Source organism: Typopeltis vanoorti, chromosome 9 (assembly GCF_054136105.1).
Source record: "Typopeltis vanoorti isolate ZY-2024b chromosome 9, IOZ_Tvanoo_1.0, whole genome shotgun sequence".
NCBI lineage: Eukaryota > Metazoa > Arthropoda > Arachnida > Uropygi > Thelyphonidae > Typopeltis > Typopeltis vanoorti.
This window is the reverse complement of record NC_143557.1, coordinates 97448295-97473740: the sequence shown is the minus strand read 5'-3', so window position 1 is coordinate 97473740 and position 25446 is coordinate 97448295. Positions and strand designations below refer to the sequence as shown.

At 32.2% G+C, this 25446-nt stretch overlaps 1 protein-coding gene across 5 annotated transcripts in view; it reads right to left on the bottom strand.

Annotated features, from left to right (window-relative positions):
* Positions 1–24194, bottom strand: part of LOC150103284 (uncharacterized) — a 162990-nt gene extending 138796 nt beyond the window's left edge. For 3 of the 5 annotated variants that reach the window (XM_090397893.1, XM_090397890.1, XM_090397894.1), the window contains exon 1: positions 16244–16932. The gene's annotated coding sequence lies outside the window, so the exon portion shown is untranslated. Of the gene's footprint in view, positions 1–16243; positions 16933–20732; positions 20824–24062 lie in introns of those variants that run through there. The other 2 variants (XM_090397891.1, XM_090397892.1) reach the window with 2 other exon arrangements.
* Between the last annotated feature and the right edge of the window lie 1252 nt (positions 24195–25446).

The window sequence follows — 25446 nt, the reverse complement described above, 5'->3', positions numbered from 1 at the left end:
TACAATTTATTAATATACCTATTATTTTCATTTTCTGAGAAAATCTAACCAGAATAAGAAAAAATATTCTTAGAGTGTATTCCCTGTATTTAAATTAAGGAATATTTATCATATTTGAATATAAAATACAAGGGAAATGTACAACTTACAACATCCCTCATCTTAAAATAAATAATAAATTAAAACGGAACCAGTTATGGATAACCTGTAATGAGTCAGCAATACCTGTAAAGTCTTACAGGTATTGCTGGCAAGAACCCTTTAAAATCGGCTTCATTTTTTTCGTTCAAAAATGCTGAAGAATCACATAACAATAAATCAACATGCGAGAAAGAAACACATTCAACGAAATATTCAAATAAATATTGAAGACAATGGAGCTACGCATCTTTCCCTTTCAAATTTGACAATCCGCCCAATATTCACTCACCCACCCACACATACGGTACATACACCACGCGCGCGCGCACACACTGACATAAATAAGAATCAAAGGTCAACTGCGTCAGTAATGAAACAAGAACACAGTTGTATTGTAAAGTGTTTGTGTTTCGTTAGAAAAGTCTCGAGAATCAAATAATAATAAATCAACATGAAGGAGAGAAAGATATACATTAATAGAAATATTCAAATAAATAAGGAGTGAAGTTACGCATCATCCCTAACAGATCTGACAATAGCATATCCCACCAGAACCACACACACACACACCACACGAGTATTTAAGAACAACCTACGTGAATTAAGTCCTGAAATACGTAAACAATTCTTATTATTCTTATTCATTGTTATTTTTAAAAATAGAAAAACAAATATAGCAGTATAGTAAGATTTATTCTATACCAACACACAAAATTCAAAATATAATATATCAAATATCAAGTTAATTAGCAGAAAGAGTTGTTGAAACAATGCATTAACTACTGCTAAAGGCTCATCTAATCACCATGACAACATTGTACAGCTAATTTAACTCTGGTATAAATTCAACATGTAGACTGTTGACCATTATTTTATTATGTTTAAACTGGTCTCGCATACATTATAATAATCTTCATCAGAAGAGTTACATAAAAATAACGCCTAAGTTAAACAAGCAAATTAACAGTAATAGAAAATGTCTTAAAATTTTTTGGGTTGCTGTCTTAATAAAATCACCATTACAATGTAATATATGAAATAGTGCTACGTGATACTAGATCTTTGTTATATTCACTAACATTACTAAATAAAAGAAAAGAAGTACTTTAATTTTGTGTTATATAAAATAAAGATGCCTATTTTGGCCAGCTGTAGCTCTTTTTTTAAAATAATAGCATAAATCAATTGTCCAACTTCTACACCATTTTATTTTTTCAAAGGCTTATGTATATATTAATATATTAGAGATAAAAGAAGGTCGACCGTGAGATGCGGTGATTAATATTAATACCCTTGGAGGGTAATGGATGGCAATGCTGTAGCCAATGAAGTTCTAACTGAGGCTCGGCTATTGCTGTTACCCTCCTGCCATGATCAGAGCTTTAATAGCTCAATAACGCCTTATCCCTACACTGTCCTCTACAGAGAACGGGGAAGATGAAAAGCATTCTTGCTTCGTCCCTTTAAGCCAGTCCTTATAAGGAAAGGACATATTTCAAGTTAATTTTAAAAGTCAACGGATCAATTTGTATGAATGAAATCAAAAATTCTGTGCAAAGAGCATGTAAAGAAGGATTAGAATTGAATAAGTGTCTTGTATCCATTTTAATACTCATGAATGTGACTTAACCACTTTGCAGGTCAATAAACAAAGAACTTTTTGTGTTCTATCCTTCTGATAAATTACAGGATGGTCTTGTTAAAATTGGTATGCAAAAAATGGGCAGCGATTTGACACTAAAGCGCTGTAAAGAATTTTTATATGTTAGCGTTTTATAAGATCACTCAAGGATAATCACAATAGATTTACTATATTCGGAAGGCAGAACAACAACAACAAAAAAAAAAATATTTCTTTTCGGCGTATCTTGCATTATATGAGATTCGATAACAGAGTAGGCAAAACTGTCCTAATATCGTAAATGAAAAATTATCCATTATCTGTAATCTAGGGTGTCACGCTTCGAGTACAGTCAGAAGAACGATGTGGATTTTTTTTTTTTTATTGGAAAAACTGCTCGAATCTCATCTAAGATACTAGATAATGTTTATAAGGCGTTTCAACCGATGGTAAGTTTGCCAATCTCATATGTAGATAACAGGATTTTTCTTCCGAAAATTTGTTTTTCTTACCTCTAGGCAGACAAACCAGCTAGGTTACACACATGCATAATAAATACACTTCGTAGCCTTAACTTCTGTGTAACATCGGACAACAATTTCCTGTCCAAAGATCATCCATAAATAATCAGTTAAATATTAATCAGGCCCATCTTAAGAAGGAATTTTCTTGCTCAAGGGAAACAGTTTCAACCGGACTGACGTTACGAAACGGAGATCAGATACGTGGATCAAAAACTTTGGAATCGATATGATTTGAAAATAGCGACTTGGAAGGTTACCTCATTAAATATAAAAAAACAGATGAACTAATTAAAGAAATTTATGAAAGAAATATTAAAATAGCGACATTACATGCTACATGTTGTATGATGTATAGGTCTACTACATAATAGCAAGACCTATATAATAGCATGTAGTGGATTAAATAAGAATGAAAAAAGGAAAAAGATTTACCATGCAAATGCAAAGTTAAAATATATATATATATTACAATTTTCTAATAAGATTATAAATTGAGAATAAATAATACATATAATTACTTACATGTTTATATACATATAAACATAACAAAAATCGGTAATAATAAAATAACTTGGAGAAATTAAATAATAAAGAAAGTCCATCCACTATGCAATCAACAGAACTATTAAACTTGAAGAAATAATATTCCCATCCCATTAATGTGACGTCTTCTATCTAGGAGGTTGACTACATGATGTGATTCATGGTTAACTACAGGCCTAACAACACGTGGTGAGAACCCTGTAAATCCGTGTGTTTTCAGGGGGGGCCGGTTTTCCTGTTCTGAGGGACGAAAAACTCGCGTTTCCGGATGAAAAAACCCTCTGCCTCAGTATGAGACCGGCTAACTCACCTTTAGTCGAAAGAGACCAGATAAAGGTTCCTCAAGTCAAGGACTAGAATCGAACCCAGGTCTTTCGGACCACAGGACTTCGTCTATACTGAATGGGCTACGGAGAGTCTGAAACAATATTCCTTTTTTTCTTATTAATTTGAGTTCTATATTTCTATTTGTATAATTATATTAATTTTCTATTTATTTTAGATATAAAAAAGGAAATAATAATTCAAGAAAGATCTCCGGATGTTTTAACAAAACAATAAGAATTTAATGCTGCAAGGTAAAACAAACTTTGAGATCAAAAATGAAAAGATAAACAAAATGCGTGTCTTACAACCAGTAAATAAATGGATAACAAACGGGAGAGAGAGAGGAATGTCAAAACACGTTAATGGAATACGAAGGGATAATACAATACTTCGAAGAACACTGGAAATTTTCCGATAGCAGATATTTTTCGAATTACTCATAGATTTTAATATTTTTGAAATATGTTAAGCTGTTGTCTTTCTAATCTGAAAACGTAAATATTTTTCTAAAATGCTATGACCTCTTCATAACTTGATATTATTCTTGAAGTAGCCTCTTCCATTACTAATACAATGTCATATATTATAATATATTTCCTTGCTCCACCTTCCTCATACAAGTGCAAGATCATTTAAATATGTTGATCCTTAAGCTACGACAGCGCCCTCTTCACTGAAACATTTAGTTAACTCTTACTTGCAGAACTTCCTTAACCGAAATTTGTGAGTTTTTTGCAAGTTAAAATCACATTTCACTCGTCTTCCATGACTTGCTTAAAATAAGTGTGCGTAAGTTTCTTCTTCGAAAGTCTATATTAAAATCAGTCTCGTTACTTTATGAAGAAAATCAACAGGAAAAGTAGACTTAATTCACAAGTTTAAAAATAATCGAAAATTATCGATTTTAAATTAATTTGATTTTTCTCCAGTTAACAAATACCTAACTTAATTCCTTGAAACTTCGTTTAATCAATGCACTTCAGACTCCTCCTCATGCATTTTCTTAGTTGACGGCGCCATTCCTTTGCGTCTGACATTTCTCTAGAAATCTCTGTTACCCTTTGTCGTCCTATACGGCCATTGTTACGCCAGATAACACTTTCTCTCCATGTATACTTTTTTTTTTTTTAATACAAAGATGTGCCTGATGACTTGGATGATTTTTTTTCTTTTGCGGCTTTCTTTGTAGGAGGCTGAACAAAGTAGCCTTTGTCCAGTAGCATATCACGGTGGTTATCAATCATGTGACATGGCTATAGATATGTTTTTTTTTTTTATTTTAAAAAGTAGAAAAGAAAAAAAAACTTCAACTTCAAGCAGCAACGAATGGGGAGTTCTGATAACTAGAAGGTCGTCAAGTAGGAATGCGTAAAAGGGAAACTAGTCTTGGGACCACCCGCATTTAACTGTCACTTGTTTAAACTGCTAATATTTTAGGGAATCGATTTCACTTTCTGTTAATAATGTTAATTTTGCCTTTATCTGACGATCACGTATTTCACTTGTGAATGCGGTTGACAATTGGCCACCAAGATGGCAATCATGGATAATATGTGTGAGGGTAATGTGATTAAAAAAGAGTTTAGTAATAATGTGATAATCAGGGAGGTCACTTAAGTATAAAGAGCTAATAAGCTTCATTTCGGCAATGAAAACAATAATAACAGCATACATTTCCTAGGAAATGTGTTTTTACATTATGGAAAATACCTAAGAATAGCGATCTGAACTTCCCCCACCTTTGCAACGAGTCGTCCGGTATTGTACTACGTACTAGGATCACTTGCATTGGTTAACGCTAGTGTCGCCGATACTTTATAGTTTACTATATTCGGCAAGAAACTCTCTGATTCCAATCTTTGAGTTTCTTATTCGGTTTTAAAACTATGACTACTCTTTCTAGATTTTTATGTTTGTGAAGACATATATTTAAACAAAGATATATAATATTTATACAAAGATATATAATACATCGACATTCATATGTAAATATTGAAATATAACCAACCTCTTTACATATATAGTAGATAGTAGACATCAAATATACATACGACTACCACGAAGATCGAAATTGAAATATTACCCATCTTTCGACGTAAACATGAATGACAAATTATTCATCTATTACAAATCAATCATCTATTTTATTATTATTTTTTTTTTATTTTGGCTGAAGTAAGAATGAGTGAAGCAAGAACCTCATTGACTACAGCATTGCCATTTGTTACCCTCAACTCTTTCCTCAATAATCTATTTTTTTTTTTGGGCTAGATAGAAGAAAAGTTAGGAATAGAAGAAAGAGATGTATAAAGAAAAGTGAAGTTTTTGTAGTTATCAATCCATATAGAATTTATTTCAGTTAAAGCTGAAAGAAACTTTATTGCTCTGCATTTCATATAGAATGGAGCCAGTAAAGTTTGTTTACTTCAGATTCTCAGTCTTAAAAAAGTTTTTAAAATTGTTGATATGGTATATAAAAGGCAAAGTAGCTCGGGCGAAGCAAGAATGCTTTTCATATTCCCCGTTATCTGTAGAGGACAATGTAAGGATAGGGTGTTATTGAGCTCTGATCATGGCAGGAGGGTAACAGCAATAGCCGAGCCTCAGTTGGAGCTTCATTGGCTACAACATTGCCATCCATTACCCTCCCTGGGTATCCATTTTAGTCACCTCGTACGACATGCGTGGGCTGATACTTAAGTAAAGTCCTGTATAAAAATTAGAACGATCCCTAGACCATTCAATAGTGGCCGAAAGATCGTCCAACTCAGCTTTGGCTCCACTCAGTGACGGGCCCCTTCACCACCAAGCAGAATCGCTCATATTCCAGGGAGAAGCATCCACCGACACTCTCCCCAGAGACTCAAAATGCTCTCTCAGGGAAAATCTCCAGAAATCTAAGCCCCCCCCCCTTATTGGGAGCAAAATTCCGGAAGAAACCTCAGAGAGAGCGAAACTCTGCGTCCATTTAGTCGCCTCTTACGACACGCATGGATTTGCAGTGGAGCTATTCTTATCCTGGCCACCACACGGATCAATAATCTAATTAATAATCAACATTTTATTTATTTCATTATTTATAAAAAGTGAAAGGGTGTATCGTTATTTACAAATTAAACTCCAAACTAAGAAAGTTATTTAAAAATATTCATTTTTATAGGATATTATTATATATAATATATTTTATTTTGTCGTTCATTGATAATTTGGGATAAAATCCATTAAGAAGCGAAATGCATGTCATTAAAATGATAATTTCATACGAGATTTTACTCATTATGTGCGTGTGTGCATCGAAATAGTTACTATTCACTTTTTTTGGCTTTGATTTCTTTGGGGAAAATAAGAATTAACAAAAAGAAGATAGAAATACTTCTGTTTTTACCAAGAAAATGAAGATAAAACATACTTGTTTTATCTGTATAAGGACAATATCGGTATTACACATTATAAACCAACACTGCTTAGTGGTTTAAGTTTTTTTTTTTTTTTTTTTCATTTAACGAAGTAAATAGATAAATATAAATAAAATGAAGAGGTGTGGGAGGACTTCTTTCTTTTTTTAACACTACAAAACTGCATAAAGAAAGAAATAATGTGGGAAATTCACGTATCTTTTTGCTTGCAGATTAGAGACAGCAAAAGCTGTCTCATTATGCGCGAATTAAAGAGGGAAAAAAAAAAACATTGGTTATACGAAGATTTACATAATGCACTTTTCATTATGTAAATATGCACCTTCTGTAATGCGTTATTAATGGGTGTTTTACGGACAGACTAAAGATAGCTGTTACATTGCACTATTTGCATACTTAAACTATTGATCTGTTTACACTATTTATAAATGGACAGATCTGTTAAGAAAAGCATTAGAAGTCTTAAACAATTTTTTAATTGGATAAAAACGAGAGATAAAGCCAAAATAAAAGATTGCTTCAGAGCAATTATTATAAGTTTGTCTTTTACATATATGATTACATCTATTACATATATGGTATCATATTTGGATCATTACTATTACTTACTGTATTCTTTCTAATAATAATAATAATAATAATAATAATAATATTTGGATATACTGTTCGTTTGGGCATCTTCAACTTCAGTAGAGTGTGAAGGATATCACTCAGGAATGGTTGTGGAATACGAAATGGTTATAGAAATAAATAAAACATAAAATAAAACCAACAAATAGTGTATTAGGCGATTGAGAAATTCTAAGACTTAATTTTAATTAAGTTTGTACGAATGTTGCAACCACCAGTACTGGCAACACTCAACGACAACCCAACTAGCCTTCCTCCCTGTCTGCCTCCTCGCCCTCCCCATTCAACACACCCTTCTGCTCCAGAATAAACTGGGAATTCTTCTAATCTGCAAGTCGCTCCAAGAAAACAGTAAAAAGAAGAAAAAAAAAGCGAACAAAAAAGTTTATGTGTAGTCAAGGTCATCACGACAAACAGGAAGTCGGTGTGTACAAGAAAAGCATCCCATGTTATGGCTAAAGTTTTTATAGCATGTAAATCTCTACTAACTTATCTTCCCCTTTAATACTTTTGATTATTTTGCACCTCTTAATTCCTTCCGATGGTACGTCTTCAATTCTGGAAAGGTATTGAAGAGTCCTTTTAAATATACAAGAATTAACTCGTTTGAAATCAGGCTTGCTGTTACTTCCTAGATCGATATAGAAGAAACAGTCTTTGTAGAAACCTGTTTTCTTCAGAGAGAAATCTTCCTTATGTATAATACAGTACAAACTCATTCTATAAGGTGGGGTGTTCTATTTTTAACAGTATTATTCATCATTTTCTTTCAGTAATAATACATCTCTATTCGTTTAAGTTCTCTCCTACTGGAAGTAAGATGAATGGCCTTGGAGAAATAAACAAATATAAACTGGAGGCTAACGAAACAATAGTCAAGTATTGGATATAAAACGTCTGAGTATAAAACTGCTTATTAGGAAAACGGGTGGCTCAAAAGGGGGTACAGTAAGGCAAGTAGGTTCAAAAGAATGGTGGCAAAAGGCCAAGTAGCACACAATTTGTGTCGGCCTTGCAGGGTTTGAAAAACAGAAGGAAGTTACCATTAGTAAGAACAATATTTTCCTCGAAATTTTATCTTTCTGTGTATGCCTGGGTGTGTGTGTGTGATGCTGTTGAGGTGAGCATGCTCGTCTTTTTTTTTTTTTTTTAAATAGTAGTATAGCTTACTAACATAAAATAATTGAATAAAAACTTAAAGCTAGATATTTACACATCACACTAAAAACTCTGACTCATGTTTAATATGTTCTAAATTCAGCAATGTTAGAGATGATAAAAGCATGACATCTAATTGAGTAACGAAAGCTGAAGTCTCCGGGATTTGTAGGTTTTAATCATACATATTTGTATATATAAAAATATATATGGTGTATTGCTTCCCATGTTAATAAATTAAAGTCCTTAAAAGGACTGGCTAGATGGGCGAAGCAAGAATGCTTTTCATATTCCCCGTTATCAGTGAAGGATAGGGTGTTATTGAGCTATATAAAGCTCTGATCATGGCAGGAGGATAACAGCAATAGCCTCAGTTAGAACTTCATTGGCTACGGCATTGTCATCTATTACCCTCCCAGGATACCTATTTTAGTTGCCTCGTAAGACATGCATGAGCTACATTGGGGCTATTCTTATCCCTGCAACCACACGGGAAACCATGTTAATAAATTGGTTTAATAATTAAATAAATAAGTTAATGTAATCAATTTTCAATAAAGAATTCAGCTGCCCACTCAGTTATTAAGAAATCATGATTTATTGTTTACGGAATAACTATAATTTCTTTTAAGATTAACATGATATGATTGCTTTGGTTATTTAGAAATTTTTGCAAGAATTCGATGTAATCTTTTCACTTGAATGGTATTCTGTCTTATAAATATTATAATGCATAATCGGTTAATCAAATCACTAATGATCTTACTAAAACTGATGGAAAGATTTAATGCGTTATTGTAGTTGAAAAAGATTGAAGAGAAGATTTTTGAATTTGGCTCCATATAGGAGATATTCTCTATCAATGAAATTACATGTACACAGAAAGAAGATGAACAAGAACATAACACAGAATGCAGATTTCACTGCCGAATGCTGCTTCCAATTATTTTGCTATAATGAATAATTGTAGCAATAATATAATAGAATAGAAATAATAACTAAATATAATAATTTATAGTTATGGGTGAATAAAATTACTGGGTGAGTAATTTTAATGTATAATAATAATAATTAATATTATTATTAGTGAAGAATAGGATCCAATAGGGAAGGCTATAAACCTATTGTATTTTAGAATCAATCCGTGGATGGGCTAATAGTTTAGCTAATTCAGTAATCCTGTACTAGAGACCAAACCAGAAATTTTCATGCTACTTGAGGCCATCTGCAAATAGGATCGCATCTCACCGTTGCAATGACATTTGTCTCTCTCGCACCTAATGACAATCACAAGCATCATGCCCACGGTGGAATTCGAACTCACGGGTCGTGAGTTCGAATTCCACCATGAAAGTGGAGATCGCTATCCACTAGACCAGCCAGGCGGGCCAAGTATACATCACCAATATAATTAAGTAAGAATGTATTCGCAAAAGTCATACGACCTGCTATATAAAAATAGTCTTAATTATTATATAAATTATCGTCTATTAGTGTAACTTTTTTTGGGGGGGGAGTCCAAGTTTAGTTTGAATGATCTCTCTCTCTTGCTGAGTGGTTAACTGCATCTACTCTCCAACAGGCTTCGGATGTGATCTCGCCGTGGTCATGGATGTTTATGATTGTCTTTAGGTGGAAGATGAATTTCATCATCAGGTGTGATACCATTTCTCTTTGGAGGCCCGAAGTGTTAAAAAAAGTTCATGTTTGGTCTTAAGACCAAAAGACCTTAAAGCAGGCTTTACGGATTATAAAAATAAAAAATACAATTAATTAAAAATAGAAAAAAAATATTTAACCCACTCACAGTACTTAATGCACTATACGTTTCTAACCTTGGGTGCGTGGGTCACAAAAAAAAAAAAAAAAAATCTGGAAACCGTGCTAACTGGGAATTCTGGAAGATGAGTACGATGTTAGAGCAACGCTTTAGTAGACTAAAAATACCTTAAAATAATCCTTACAGTAATAACTTACAAAGCACATAACATTATCACAGTTAAAATTGCATTCATATTCATAAATCACAATTGAAAAAAAAACATAGACTAGCCTATTTTCATAAAGTAATATAATTAGAAAAAAAACGGTTTATAATTTATTTATATGATCTTATTATTTTCTTTGGAGATAATTTATTACTCTTAGTAAGTTTATTCACAGTTTTATTTTAAACTAATGTTTTAATAATATTTTTTCTAAATTAGCCTTAAAACAGATGTCAAGCTCTGAGTTGTAGCATTCACGTGATCTGTTTAAGATAAGTTTGAAGATTACTTCCAGCTTTACAACACATGCATTGGAGGAGGCGGGGATTGAAAAAGTGCCGAATTGTTCAAGCATAACAAATGCAACCAACAATCACATAGTAACTGGTTTTTCGTGATTGCTTAGCTAAGCTGAAAGTGAAATAAAGAAAATGGACAAAAGATGAGCTTTTAATTTCTAATTCATAAAATTAGAACTTTTATATTAGAAATGGCGATAAAATGAGACAAAAAAACACTAAAATTTGAAAGTTGTTTAAGGCCTGAAATAAATAAAATCATTTAAGACGCCGAAAATTTAAAAGTCGTAGGTTTTGCACACCAAAAATTTTCTTTAATGCTGAAATCCTAAAATTGTGATTCAAAATAGAATAGAACGAAAATCTGGGATATAAGCAATTCCAATATAGCATTTTTTTCACTATTTCTTCTCCCGTTCTCTGAACCGTGAACTGCTCATAGAATTAAAAATAAAATTTATTATAATTAACTTAAAATAAATTAATTGTATTAAATTAAATAAATGACTAATTTCTCAGGTCTTAATTCTGCTAACGTAAAATAAAGATAAATATTTTTTCATCTTATTTTAAGGTATTCGCGTATATTACTAAGATATTAATAAATATTAGATTAGCTAATATCATATCTAATAACAATAAATATTAAATTAGCTAATATCATATCTAATAATAATAATTAGGCCTTTAGTTACAAGAAATAGTTATGTATAAGTAGCAACTCATTGCTTAAGATAAGTAACATCGAGTATGAGGAAATGAGCGAATGCCATGTGAATGATCTATCTGGTTATAAGCTAATGAAAATTAAGAATTAGAAATTTTGAAACAGTTTTTGAGAAAGACGCTCCATTTTGCAAACTAATAAGTAAGATTTCGTTATTTCAAAAGTTTTAGAGAAGAATGCATACAAATGATATCGCCTCAAAACTCTCATGCTTAATGATCAAGTTAAAGCATCTATTTAATTGAGAATACTTGCGTGTTACTGGCATTAAGTAGGATACACAATATCATCTCGGCTTTCAGTTTAGTTTGCGTTCGATATTCGGAAAATATTGAAAAATGTCGAGAATGTTCTAGAACAACGGCTTTTAATTTAAAAATGTACGCTTTTCCCCCCCAAGCGAACTGATAAATAAAATTTTTTAGAAAAAAAAAAATCCCTACATAAAAAGCTATATTATTAACCGTGTATCTCTATGAAGATCCCAATTAGTAATTAACCATTATTTACAATATAATCAATCAATATAATTATTAAACCTCTCATACCTCCTGCAATGCGACAAAAGACACCGCGAGAAGCCACGATTACCATTATTCACACCTGTAGTACCTCTCCTTAAACTGAATCTCCAACAAAGTACCGACAATCACCTCAGCAAAGCATTCGATTCATTCACCACCGTCGTAGCAAACGAATCTAAACCTTACATTCCTATAAGTGCACTTTTACTCAATTTCCAATGATGACTTCTTGTACTTTTCCCTCTTTTCATATACTGAAAATTTTCTTCTACACCCATTCTATAAAACCCTTTTAGCATCTTATGTTTCCATTACACCTCCCCTCTCTTCCTTCTATCAATCAATTTTTGTAACCCATAGGTCTTCATTCATTGTGGAATGAATGCCTCAAACGAAGCATTCATTCCACAGACCTCAAACTGTCTTGGTGACCTTTCACTGAATCCTCTCAACCACTGTCACATCCCAAAGAAATCTGAACTGAGTAGTCCAGATGCGGACATGTCCGAACCTTTTTAAGAGGGATAATGATTTTTCCCTCCTTACCAATCAGAGTGTTTTTAAGCATCCAAGTGATCCACTGCGATATTCTGCCAGTTTCTAAAATATGTCCAATTCAATAGATCAATAACAGAGCATTGCAACATACCACCGATCACCTGCTTAATCTTTGATTCTACTCCACTATGCACTAGTCTTTGATGTCTGTCTGACAACCATCCTTCTAGCCCTCTCACCAGCCTCATATGCTCCCTCATTCGCTCTGGTTGTCGTGAGGTATCCTGCCAAGTCCTTGAGCAACGTCCAAGAATATCATAGTAAAACCATAATGAAAAAAAAAAAAAAGGATTTTTTCGTTATTTTTTTAAAAAAATATAAACATGCTACATTATTTATATACCAGTTATTATTTATAAGCTAAATGTTATTTATAAACCACTACTTGAGAAATTAATAGTTATTTTGTATATATATAAAAACCAATAAGCACTTACAAACTAATAATTGGTTATTATGTGTATAATATATTCATTATATTTTTATTATTTTCTTGTCTTTATATGTATAAACAATTAACGGACTATTATTTGCAACTATTAATTATTTATTTCTTTATTTATATTGATATGAACTAAAAATTTAATTAATATAAATTGTTTGTAATCAGAAATATGCAATATTTTACTAGGTAAAAACGGAAATTACACTTTCTTCTGAAGTAGAAGCACCCCCCTTTTTGTTTGTATTAACATAAACAGATATAAATAATCCTAACTGTTTACTGCACATGAATTTGAACAAATATTAATATTTGTTCAAATTCTTACGTAGAAGAATTTTAATATCCTTGGCGAAGAAATTTATTATTATTATTTATGTATTTTCATATTTTTAATTTTTTAAATACATATTAAGCCGAACAATACTCCTTATTTATATATTTAATTCACTTATAAAAAAATAAAATAAAATAAAAAAAAACAGGCACGTAGCGACATGACAAATAAAACATAAATCAATAGGGCGCCGTCTCTCCAGCGACAGGTACATTTTATCTCCGAAATTCCCATTCAGATTCTACATTAATTTAGAATTTAGTTATAATGTAGTGGAATACCGTTTTGATTTTTGTATTAAAATCTGTATACCAAAAGAGAGAGGAGATGTGTTATTTTGTATCATAATAGTAGTACTAGTTTTTCTGAATATTTCAGATAACAATTTTAAATAAAAAAATTAACAGCACTGACTTTTTTTACGAAAAATTAAGACTTTATTAAAGAAGAAAGAAGCCACATTTGTAACTATAACTTAGTGCGATATCCACTTCATAATAAGCAATGAAATATTCGATTTAACATGAAAACTGAATGCAGCCACCGTCTGTTGTATTCTTCCGCAGAGAGTAGTAATCCGTGTCTCCGTGCACAACACAGACGCATATTTCGCAATCGCTAGTTGAATTAAAGGACAGTCTCTCTCTCTCAGAGACTCTCCTTCAACTTATTAGCGTATCTTGGTGCATTATATTCTGTCTTTTTCATGACACCACAGAGATCTCAAAACATATTCTAGAGACCCACCTTAAATTTTTCCCGGCTTATATGATACAGCTATTGATAAATATCAGTAATTTAAATAATAATAATAAATAAATAAATAAACTGGAAATGTGAACCTTATTATTATTAACCTCGGATTGTCGGATTTCACAGTCAGAAAACTTTCTCTAAAGACAGTACTTTTACAAACCATTTCAGGGCGCAAATAAGTAGGATAGTAGTCTCACGCTTAGCAATGAAAAAATATATATATTTATATATATTTATATATATATATATATAAATAAATAAATAAATAAATAATCTATCAACTAAAAACATATATGAGCATCCTGTTAAAAGCAGAGATATGATATTTATTAATTAGGCGTGCATTGTTTTCTTTTAAAGTAGAAGGCATTGATTCCTTCTTTCAATTCAAACTACTGCTGTTGGTTTCGAGCAAGTGATAAGTTGAGATTTTAAGAAAAAAAATCGAAATTTCTGAATTAAAAAAAAAAGATTGGACACGGCTTACAAATTTGAAACCAACAATGTAAGAATCTAGCATCAATGGGAATGTGGTGCTAATATTTCTGATCCAAACATTGCACTTAACCATTTCCTGGATGATTTCTGTTGGATCTATCGTATTCTGTATATCTAAAGCATTGCTATGCAGTACAATCTACGGTTTTGATAGTTCATATTTTCGACAACTTCTCTCGGTATGATTTTTTTTTTCAGGATTGATATTTTACACAAAACGCCATATATTTTTGTATTATTTTTAAACACATTGTAATAATCGTTTGTCTTTTCAGAGGCGTTATAATAATAAACATTAGAGTAAGTGGATTTATAGTTATAATAAAACAAAACAAAATGAACCTTACCAATAATAAATATTTACAAAAAAAAATATAAAATAAATATACAAATAAAAGAATGCATGAATAAATCGGAAAAGTGGATTTTTATATATATATCATAGTTAAAGCATTAAAAATCAAGCTATAAATAAATCTTTATAAGACATATAAGAGTAAACATTATACATTCAGATAAACGCCGTAAAACTAAATAAATTAACTTGAAAAGAAAGCATTCCAAGATCATTCCAAAACACAAAGCATTCCAGAAAAAGTAAAAAAAAATAATAATAATAAAAAAACGTCATGGTCATAATAAGCAAAAAAATATGCTATAAACTTTATGGGAGCTTTCCACATCACATGATATTCTAAAAATTGTTCTAGAAAATATTATTAAATTGTTTCAACTGATTAATAATTATTCTTTTCACATTATTATAAATTTAATTATTTTTTATTCTGTTACTCAATATCTATTTCATTTTTGCTCAAATATTCGTAAATTATTATTCATAATGTTTCGTGATAGATGGTAGATTTGTTTGTTTGGAAAATAACCGAACTAGTAAATAAACCTAAATCCTTAGAATAACTCAATGAAGACCCCCCCCCCCCCCCAAAAAAAAAATTGGTCATACACGAAACTGGGTCATTTTGTTTGGAAGGCAGGTAATACGGGTAATATACTATCTAAGACAGCTTGAGTTTTGTTTTATTACCTTCTTTACCGCCATTAAAATTCTTAAACAATCTTTCCAATCCCGCCCAGTAAATAAATAAACTGTTTTCTTTCAAATATAGCTGCATTTTTTGTCGATATTTATATTAAAATTAAATTAATGACAGAAATCGAACTCTAAGTTCTCCATAGCAACAAAGTAATAATTGTTCCAATTAGAAGTGTACCAACAGATGAGAAATGCGACACATCTTTAGCCCAATTGTTGGCTCTGCTCCAACGACTTTGCGCTTCATGTTCTCGCACCGGAAGTGAGTGTTTTTCAATACGTCACAGTATACCAATACTACTCAATTGAGAAGATATAGTTTAAAGGCTATTATTTACCAAACGGTAACCGTTCAATGAATTAAAGTCATTATTCTATATGAGATTTTTTCTGCTGATGTTCATTTTTTTTTCGTCCTAAGTAGTTTTGACGTTATCTCCTATCTATAACTTTTTATTTTATTATTTAATTTTTTCTCCTGTTCATTTAAATCGGAATCTAGCGGAAGTAGCGTCCGCACAGGCGTGCCTTCTCGACCTTACATCAACCTGCTGACGTCACGAAAGAGTTCGAATGCACAAACGCCACCTGACGATAAGCAAACCACGAGGAAGCTTATGTAATTTAACTAGTCCTACGCATCTAGGCTAAGATGTATGTACGTGTTTGTGTGCAAGAACAGGAAAAATCTTTTTCTTACCTGATAGCTTCTCGTCTTGGCTTTCCCTCAATAACAGGGACCTGTGTGAAAAGCAGCAAGTAGTGATGAAAAGGCAGCGAAATCGCCAAAAGCGAACGAAATCGGGGGGGCCTTAATGGTGAAAAATACGCCGCAACTGGGAGCTTACTCCATCGTACCTGTCGCCTACAATGTCTACAAGGTGCACTTTCAGCGTCGTCGTGGTCGATTCTGCCGCCACCTCCACCTCATATCGCTTCGACGCCCCTCCACCCACTGCATCCCACTGAAAACAGGGCATCCACACCCTGCCTGCTCGGTGCTGTGACATGAAGAACGGCTGACGTCAATAGTAATCACGTGATGTTGGCGGGGGGCGGAGTGTTATCTCCGCAACGGAAGGGGTAGTGGTGGTGGTGGTGGTACGAGAGACGTGGGCGAGATAGAAAGAGAGAGAGAGAGAGAGAGAGAGATGCCTCCGTCAGAAACGTCACAGGGCCGGCTCATTGTGTGGGGTTGATTTCGAACTACGGGAGGCCATTTCTTCTGCTGCACTAAGCATTGATATTACATGCCTGGTTATTGTACAGCGCACGCTCCACTGCATTTCGCTCCGTCTCTCCACCCTCCCCTCTTACTGACGGGGGATTTGGCGACGTCACCTAAAAGGTTCATCTACAAGCAACGGATTTAGAGACTTAGGAGTAGGAACTGCTTACTTGCCGATAAACCTGATTTGAAGGGGACAGGGGAAATGGGGGGGACGTAAATATCTGGAGGAAGAGAAAAGATGAAGGCTAGGCCGACTTTTAAAAGCTTCTATTTCTGTTAATCCGTAATGACACGTTCATTTTTATATATAAAAAACTGCCTCTTATAGTAATATATAACTCGTATAAGGTAATGCATTTCTTACTAGTGGAAAAAATCATTAGACCTGACCTCCCCCGGGCTTCGTTTCAAGGCTCATTTCTTGTTGTAGCTAATGGATGAAAGAGGATTACTTTTTTTTCTTCTTCTTTATAACTCTTTCAAGAGTATAAAAATAGAAACACCGGCTAATCAAGGAATCTTTTTGAACCCAACGAAATTATGCACTCTAGGTCACCATATCTCATGTTTGCTTGAAAGCAAAGGGGTTATCATCTCAGGATTCGTAATTTCTTAAAGTTAATAAATCTTTCCAATTACTGCAGTAGAAAAGAAAGTAAATTATTTTCCCGTTATCTACAAAAATATATAGATATTTAATAAGATTGTTCGTTTTAATATTATTGTGCGCTTCACGCATGGTTGAAATGTTTATGTCGAAATCATTTTGTTATTTCCGGTTAAATAGTAAAATAATGAAATGCTCAGTTTATTCTACCGTAATTCTGAATACGGTTTTGTTCAGCAGAAGTATCTGCAACTAGGCTAAAAATAAGCGATTAATGACTCATAAAAATCAGTAAAGTAAGTTACTAATAAAACTGTATTTAAATATGCTATTACATAATTGGGTCGCATCCTGAAATGTCTTTTCTTGAACGATTTATTTACAATTAGATGTTACAGATTCCTTAAACAATTGGCATATTCCAAGTAGGTAAAATTCCTTTTTCTGGTTATTACTTACATGAAGAGATGATGCAATAGTTAATTTCTATTTAAACTTTAAAATCAAAACGTTTTCCCTAGCAAAATAGCAAAATATTTATATTTATATACGTAGCCATTTATTTATTATTTTATATTTATTTATTTCATTTCTGCAGATGTATATTTTAACTACTTCAGATGATAATTAAAAGATTTCTATTTAAATAAATGTTAAATTAATTTTATTGGTGTATAAACTCTTTTTTACAAAAACAGTTTTAAAAATGAAATAATTTTAAATAAATATAAAATTTTATAAGAATGTTTAAATTATCATATTATTATATATAGATAGATTGGCTAATCCTGTGCTTCCACCCTGCAAGTTTTGTTTACTTTATTATATTATAGAACCGCTTTGTTTTAAATTAGCGCCCACTAGTAGCCAACAGAGGAAACTGGTGGTTTTAATGTACTCCTCATTTTGAGATGTACGATGATAGTTAACATACGGTGGCCCGATTATGTTATCTGTTTTGACATAACTAAGTTGCTGAGCGTGACGCAGTGAGCATATTTTCTTAGAACTGTTATGTTACAAGACGGCTATTTTGCATTAATGAAATGGTCTATTTTGCTCTTCGCTCTTTATAAGTTATGGGTAAATGAGTGTTGCTGACGGAATTACTAAAATGGTAACCATGACAACAGGTTTTAATGAACAGTCTTCAAGCGATTTTCTACTCGTGTCAGATGCTTCGTTTGGCTATGCGATAGTACCGCCTTCAGATCAGTTGATTCAAAGGAACAATAAAGGGCGTTGCGTTTGTTGAATAAGTGGACTATCTTTTGACCCGCCTTTAGAGGAATACCACCCTTATCTCTGTTTTGCTGCGCCATAATCACTCTCGATCAGGTTATATATATATATACATGAGTGCCGGATTTCTGCAGTAGTAATGTTTTAGTCTAACCTAATTATTGCTGTGTTTATATGGATTTTTAGCCTAATGTCTTTAACAGAAATTAGATATAATCATATCACCATGTCTAATTTAGGCCAATAGCTTACTAAGAGCTTTTCAACAATGAACTATCATCTTGAAATTATGTGAATGCACGAAAAAAACGACGTACATATTGTCCGCATCTAAACTTCGTGTTTCATAAATGGCTACATTCCGTGAAACAGTATTAACCTATCGAATTCATGATTAAACATAGTTTTAATAAATTATTACAAAAAAAAATTAAAATCGTGTAGTAACCTAAATACTTTGTAAAATATTAAAAATAATTGGGGAAACAATTGAAGAAAAAATTACAATTTTAATGACACTAATTTGAACTTCTCATAGTTAAACATTATAAAGGAAAAATTTCATCAATGCGGTTGCTAATAATAATAAATATAATAAATAATATAATAATAAATTTTGCTATTAAATTAAACTAAGTTTGCTATTAAATAATAAATTTTGCTATTAAATTAAACTAAGGTTTGCTATTAAATTAAAAATCTGATATATCAAATTAAACCAAGCTTTGCTATTAAAGGCATAGCTTGAAAAACTTTCACTTAAACCTTCTCTTTGGGGAAAACTCGCACAGGACAAAAAATACAAGATAATTAATTGGTTCTTTCTAAGAGTAGATTCCATATTCTGTATCCAAGATACATAAAGGCATAGCTCAAAAAATTAAACTTTTGGTATGCATTCTCCTTAGCTATAATTTTGCGCGTTGCACCTATTTCATTAGAAGATTATTTTATCAAATTTATGGCTTTCCAGTTCACAATGGTTAGTATATTTATCTGACAGTTAAACCTTGACCAGCCAGACGAGCTGTCTGATCATTTCTATAAAACTGACTGCTCCGATATCTTCTGCAACAATATTGGCATATTTGTTTGACAAATCGACATAAATGTAATCCGGGATCATTTAATAAATGTCTTTGCTGCCACACACTCCTTGGCCATTATTAGATACACTGCAGTTCTTCGCTGATGGTACTTATCACAAAGTTGTTATTCAAGAGTGAATTAATTATAAGGAAAATTCAGAAAGGCAATTCATTGCTTTGCAGTTATTTTTGAACTATCGCTGTAGTCATAAAAATGTTAAGGAACTTCATTATCATAAGTCAATAATCTATTATCAATAGCCTGTTATCTTCATTTCAGCCAGATGCTTCCTCCTAATAAAACAAGAATTCGAGTGGATTTGGGTTGGGCTGCTAGAATTATCCCTAAGACAAAAAAAAAAAAAATGTCGTGAGGCAATAATGTCATCTGCTCGTATTCTCAAGCCTTGGGGAACTTTATATTTAAAGTATTTTCAAGCTGAATTAGCTGGTCTCAGACTGATGTGAGAGCGTTTTTCTTTTCTTTTTTTTTTCTTTTGTCCACCTTAATTATTTTTATTTTACTTATATTTTTTGTATTTATTTTATTTTAATTTTATTTATTTTATTTTTATTTATTTCATTTTATTTTGTTTTAATTTTATTTATTTTTTTAATTTTATTTTGGAGAGAAAGTAATGATTTCACGAATTTTCAATGAAGGATACTGTAATATCTTAATGTTTCATCTGTATGCTCTGACCCATTTCCAAAATCGAGTACTTTATTCTCTAGAATATCTGTTTTCATCAAAACAACTAGTAGTCCACCTCTACGTACACGAAATCTCTAATTCTGTAAACAAAAGTTGACTGTTCAATTGGATTTGAAGGACACGTCATTCAAAAAGCTACGCTACCAGCTCATATACCCCAAAAGGTTTGGGTTTTGGACTTCTAATTTACTCCCACTGAGATTTATACAATGCAAAATAAAAACAACTTGTTGCTATCTAATTCGGACTATCAGTTTGTATTCCAAGGTACGTAATAATAATGATGATACCAACAGTTTAACTTACATCGATCTACAGCTAGTTATTTATCCACAAGAAAGCAAGATTCGAAAGAAACTTCCCGCTCTGTGTGAAAGGTGAACCAGGCGATAGAAACCTTTAAATAATAATTATAATACTTATTATTATTATTATTATTATTATTATTATTATTATTATTATCACAAATTAAAAAGTGTACATATTGTACATGAAATGATGAGTAAATTACTTCAATAAAATAAAGTGAAAATGTTAAAAGAATCGAATAAGTATTTCTATTCCCCCCCCCACCCTCCAAAAAAAAAAAGCTAAATTTGTCTGGAACTGCTAGGTACGCACATCACGTAGTTTTGTGCCAACTGTACGCAAAATTAATCATGTGAAAATATATATTTCCATGCTTATTTTCTTCTTCGCTGATTAAATTTTATGGTAAACATTACTATGCAAAGCATTAATAATTTGGAGACCATAAATTTTAGTTCATATTTTATTGGCTACAACAACAATTAATTAGTAAACAAACCTGCTTAAGTGCATTATTAACGCTCACTGTATGAAACATTGCTGTCACTGATATCGTTTTGAAAGAACTGCATTTCGCCACCTAGTAGCTACTTTTAGAAACATCTGTACTTTTCAACCAATAGCTGAGCGCAGTTCATTTTACCGTAAAATAAATAAAAAGAGCCAAGTCGTCTGCTGAAATTTTTATTTGAATATAATTAAGAAAACGAAAAAATTAAAATTTATACTTTTCAGTTTGGCTCCGCTTTATTTTAATTATAGAACATAAAATCAAAAATGAAAATAAATAAAATAAATTTTATTTATTTATATTTTTTTTGTGCACTGGAGATTAGAATTACTAATACCATGTTTGGCTTGAAGATCTTTTTTTTTTTTTTTTTAAGTAGCTGAAAGAAATTATCACGAGAACGGCTTAATTCATTTTTAATGTCATAAAACAATCAAGACATAAAGCTATTTTTACAGAACAACTATTCTTTCAAAAGTTTACGAGGTCCAACAAAGAATTGAAAATTTTGAATAAAGACGTCAAATATCTTAAGATTAGAAGTAGATAATGAAGAAAGCATATTTTTCAACGTTCGTTTGCACTGGATGATGTCAAATGGAATAGAGAACGCACTGTGTGGGTGTAAGAATCTCATCTTTATATTCTCTATTCCAAAATAAATAAGGAAATTCCTTAGCTAAAATTATTTTCGATTTATTAAGAGTCCTATTAATGGAAGCCGTGGATTAAATCATTCAATATAGGCATAAAGGTAGCAATTACAAATTCTAGTGAGTATTAAGTCGTTCAGTTCGCACGTTCACTCCAAAACAAAAAGGACATACGGAGTTTTAGTTCAAATATACACTGCTTGGAAAGAAGTCAACGGACACCCCCATGGGCAAGGTGCATTGTGCCATGTAACGAGTCGCGTGTTTGCAGCCGGTATAAATTAGAGGAATATGATGCTCCCAAGTCAGCGCAACTGTGTCTGTCCGGGTGCAATGGCTGCTAGAAAGAAACTGGCAGAGTTTGAAAGAGGCGTTGTGATAGGATGCCATGTTTCAGGCCTATCTGTATCTGAGATGACCCAAATTGTTGACAATTTGGGTCATCTCAGGTCAACAATCAGTGATACCATACTAATGGAAGCACGTGGAGTCAACTGCAAGTGTTACCAACAGTGGACGACCCACCACGCTCACATGTGATAGCTTGAAAAGCTCTGTTATGGAGCGACGAATCACGTTACACCCTCTACCGAGCAGATGGACTGGTGTGGGTGGGGCGGATGAATGGTGAAGGTCTCTTACCAGAGTGCGTAACCCGAACTATGAAATTCGGCTTTGGCGTGGCGATGGTATGATCCTATTTTGCCTGATTTGACCTCGGACCGCTGTTTCACGTGCCACGAACACTGAACTTCGAAAAGTATCTGAACGTTGTAGACAACGCAATACTTCCTACTTTGTGGCATTTCTACGGAACTGACCATCGCCTCTTTCAGCAAAACAATGCGCCTTAAAAGCCTTCATCTCATGGGATAAACTGGAGCGTCAGGTGAGGTCAAGAGACGTTCGTCCCACAACAGTCCAGGTCCTCATTACATGCTTACAGGAAGGATGGTCCAAAATTCCTATGTCGCTATTGTACGCTTTTGGAGAGTTTGCTACGTAAAATTGCTGCAGTCATCGCAGCAAAAGGAGATCCTACATTTTATTACGGTGGCTCACACTATGCTATTCGTTGACTTCTTTGCAAGCAGTGTAATTTGTCACTCTTCTGATTCTACTGATACGAATTATAACTTTTGGTGTAAAGAGTGCCTGTTGATCAGTAGCAGCAGTTCAATGTGTTTGAAGTATGCTGAAATATTTGATAGCCTTTTATGATTTATTTTATTTATTGACATAATTAGTTTTTCACATATTTACATATTTAGTTTCCTACTTAATTCGCCGGAATTTTTTTTCCCTTTTGTTTAGTACCTGCACCTCAGCGATGTGTGAATATGGGTACAGTACATTTAAAATTTGTAACATTGACTGATTTTTTACACGTTTGTCTAGTATGCACCTGAGCTTAGTTATTTAATAAAATTTTCATGTTTCACTACGTCTATTATTAAGATATTTGCTATATCAAATTTTTATTAAAATTATCGTATACATTGTTATTTTATATACTTGTATCATAAATTTATGCTTAATAAACTTGATATATACAGTGCTTAATTTACTGCTCTTATTCCAAAAATATATCATACTATGAAGTAAAAATATCAGTATTTATTATTATTATTATTATTATTATTATTACGAAGTCTTCCAAACAAAGTTTTCACCTGAAGTATCTTCAGGACTGAGGCAACTCGTGGTAAAGGTGGGAGATACTAAGACAAGTGATGAGACCAAGCTCTCATCACTTGTCTTAGTATCTCCCACGAGTTGCCTCAGTCCTGAAGATACTTCAGGTGAATACTTTGTTTGCTTACACTTGGATAAAGGATTAAACTAAATTTATTATAAAATCTATCTTGTAAGACCGGTAATTTAATCTCAAGCTATTCATTAGATGCTTCATTTGGCTTAAATTGATTCAGATCCTATCATCCTTTTTAATTAATCAGTCAATTTATTCCAAATAAAAGAGTACATGATTTTTGAGGAATCGTATATGCATCCTAAGATGGCTCATCCAGGATACAGAAAAATATTACAGACAGCTACGTGCATATATTAGATATAAAAATATACACGAAAGAAATGCTACATATAAAAAATTAGTTTAGTTGTAGAAAATAAATAAATAAATATTCAGCGGACGCTACTTACATTTCACATCCAAGACAGGATCCAATTAACTTGATCGATTAATTTATGCAATTCTTCTAAAAATATTTTATCTATTTTCTGTAGGTGGATAAATATTCTTGGATGAAATTTTTATATTTGTTTGGATCGATTTCTTATGCTTTTGGCGATAAATATTGTTATGTTTTGTTTATTGCGATTTGAAGACTACAAATGCCTAATGTAGTAAACATCTTGTTTATTATTCACGATTATATTTTTTTAGGAGTTCTAGTAATCTAGAAATGTATCTTTGTCGAAGCAGCAAACGTTTAACATTCCTCTAAGACAACTTGAGTTGAGTTTAAAAAAAAAATCTTCGTTTGGCTAAGTAGTTAACAGGTGGATGAATGTATGTGATTATCGTTTGGTGAAAGATGAATTTCATAGTATGGTGTGGGACAACCATTCCACTTATTGGAAGTGTTATTGGTTGGAAAAGTTTTTTCTATATTTATTTTCTAGACTAGAATTCCATGCTATACAATAATAGACAAAAAAAAATATTTGATAACCGATAAAAAATGCAGCATGTATTAAATTGTTATTGGTACGGGTATGAAACAACTGAAGAATAAGGGATTTGATATTGATAATATTTAATATTTAATATTATTAATTTAAAATATTAATATATTAAATATTAAATATTAAGATATTAATATTAAAAAAATGAAAAAACCGTTTTTTTATCAAAATATCAAATTTTGATAAAAAATTTGATACTGGCAATTTGATTACTCCCTCGTGATGTTAAACGTGTGAATGCAATGTCTCACTCATCCACTTTCAGCAAATCGTATTGCCTACCTTTTTTGTTTATTGTCGTTAAATAGTATATCGTAATATTGCAAACGCATTTAGAACTTTTGTAAATGCATTTTCTGGTTTATTGCTATCTTCGTTGTCACACAACAATACATTCAACCAATTTATAAAAAAATAAAAATAAAAAATTTTGAAACACTCTACAATCATTTAAATTATAAGCTAAACAAACAATGTTTAAAATAGTTAGGAAACGGACCATATGGCATGTCGTTTTTTTAATAAAAAAAATTAAAAGGATAATAAAATGAAAGATCATCTTACCTTGATTTAGATGGTTGCTGACTGGCGAAATTAAACTACTCGAAGCATAACGAGGTTTAATTTGGAAGGAAAGAAAGAATATAATGAAGAACAGGCAGAAAGATTGAGAAGACAGGTGGAAGTGGGGAAGTAGGGGTTGATAAAGTGGACAAACCCTTTTCCATCTACAGTATGAGACAAATGAAAGAGATGACGTTTGGTCACATGTTCCTTGCAGTTTAATGATTAGAGGTAGGAGGACGAATGCGCTAAAAACAATAGGATTGAAACAGAT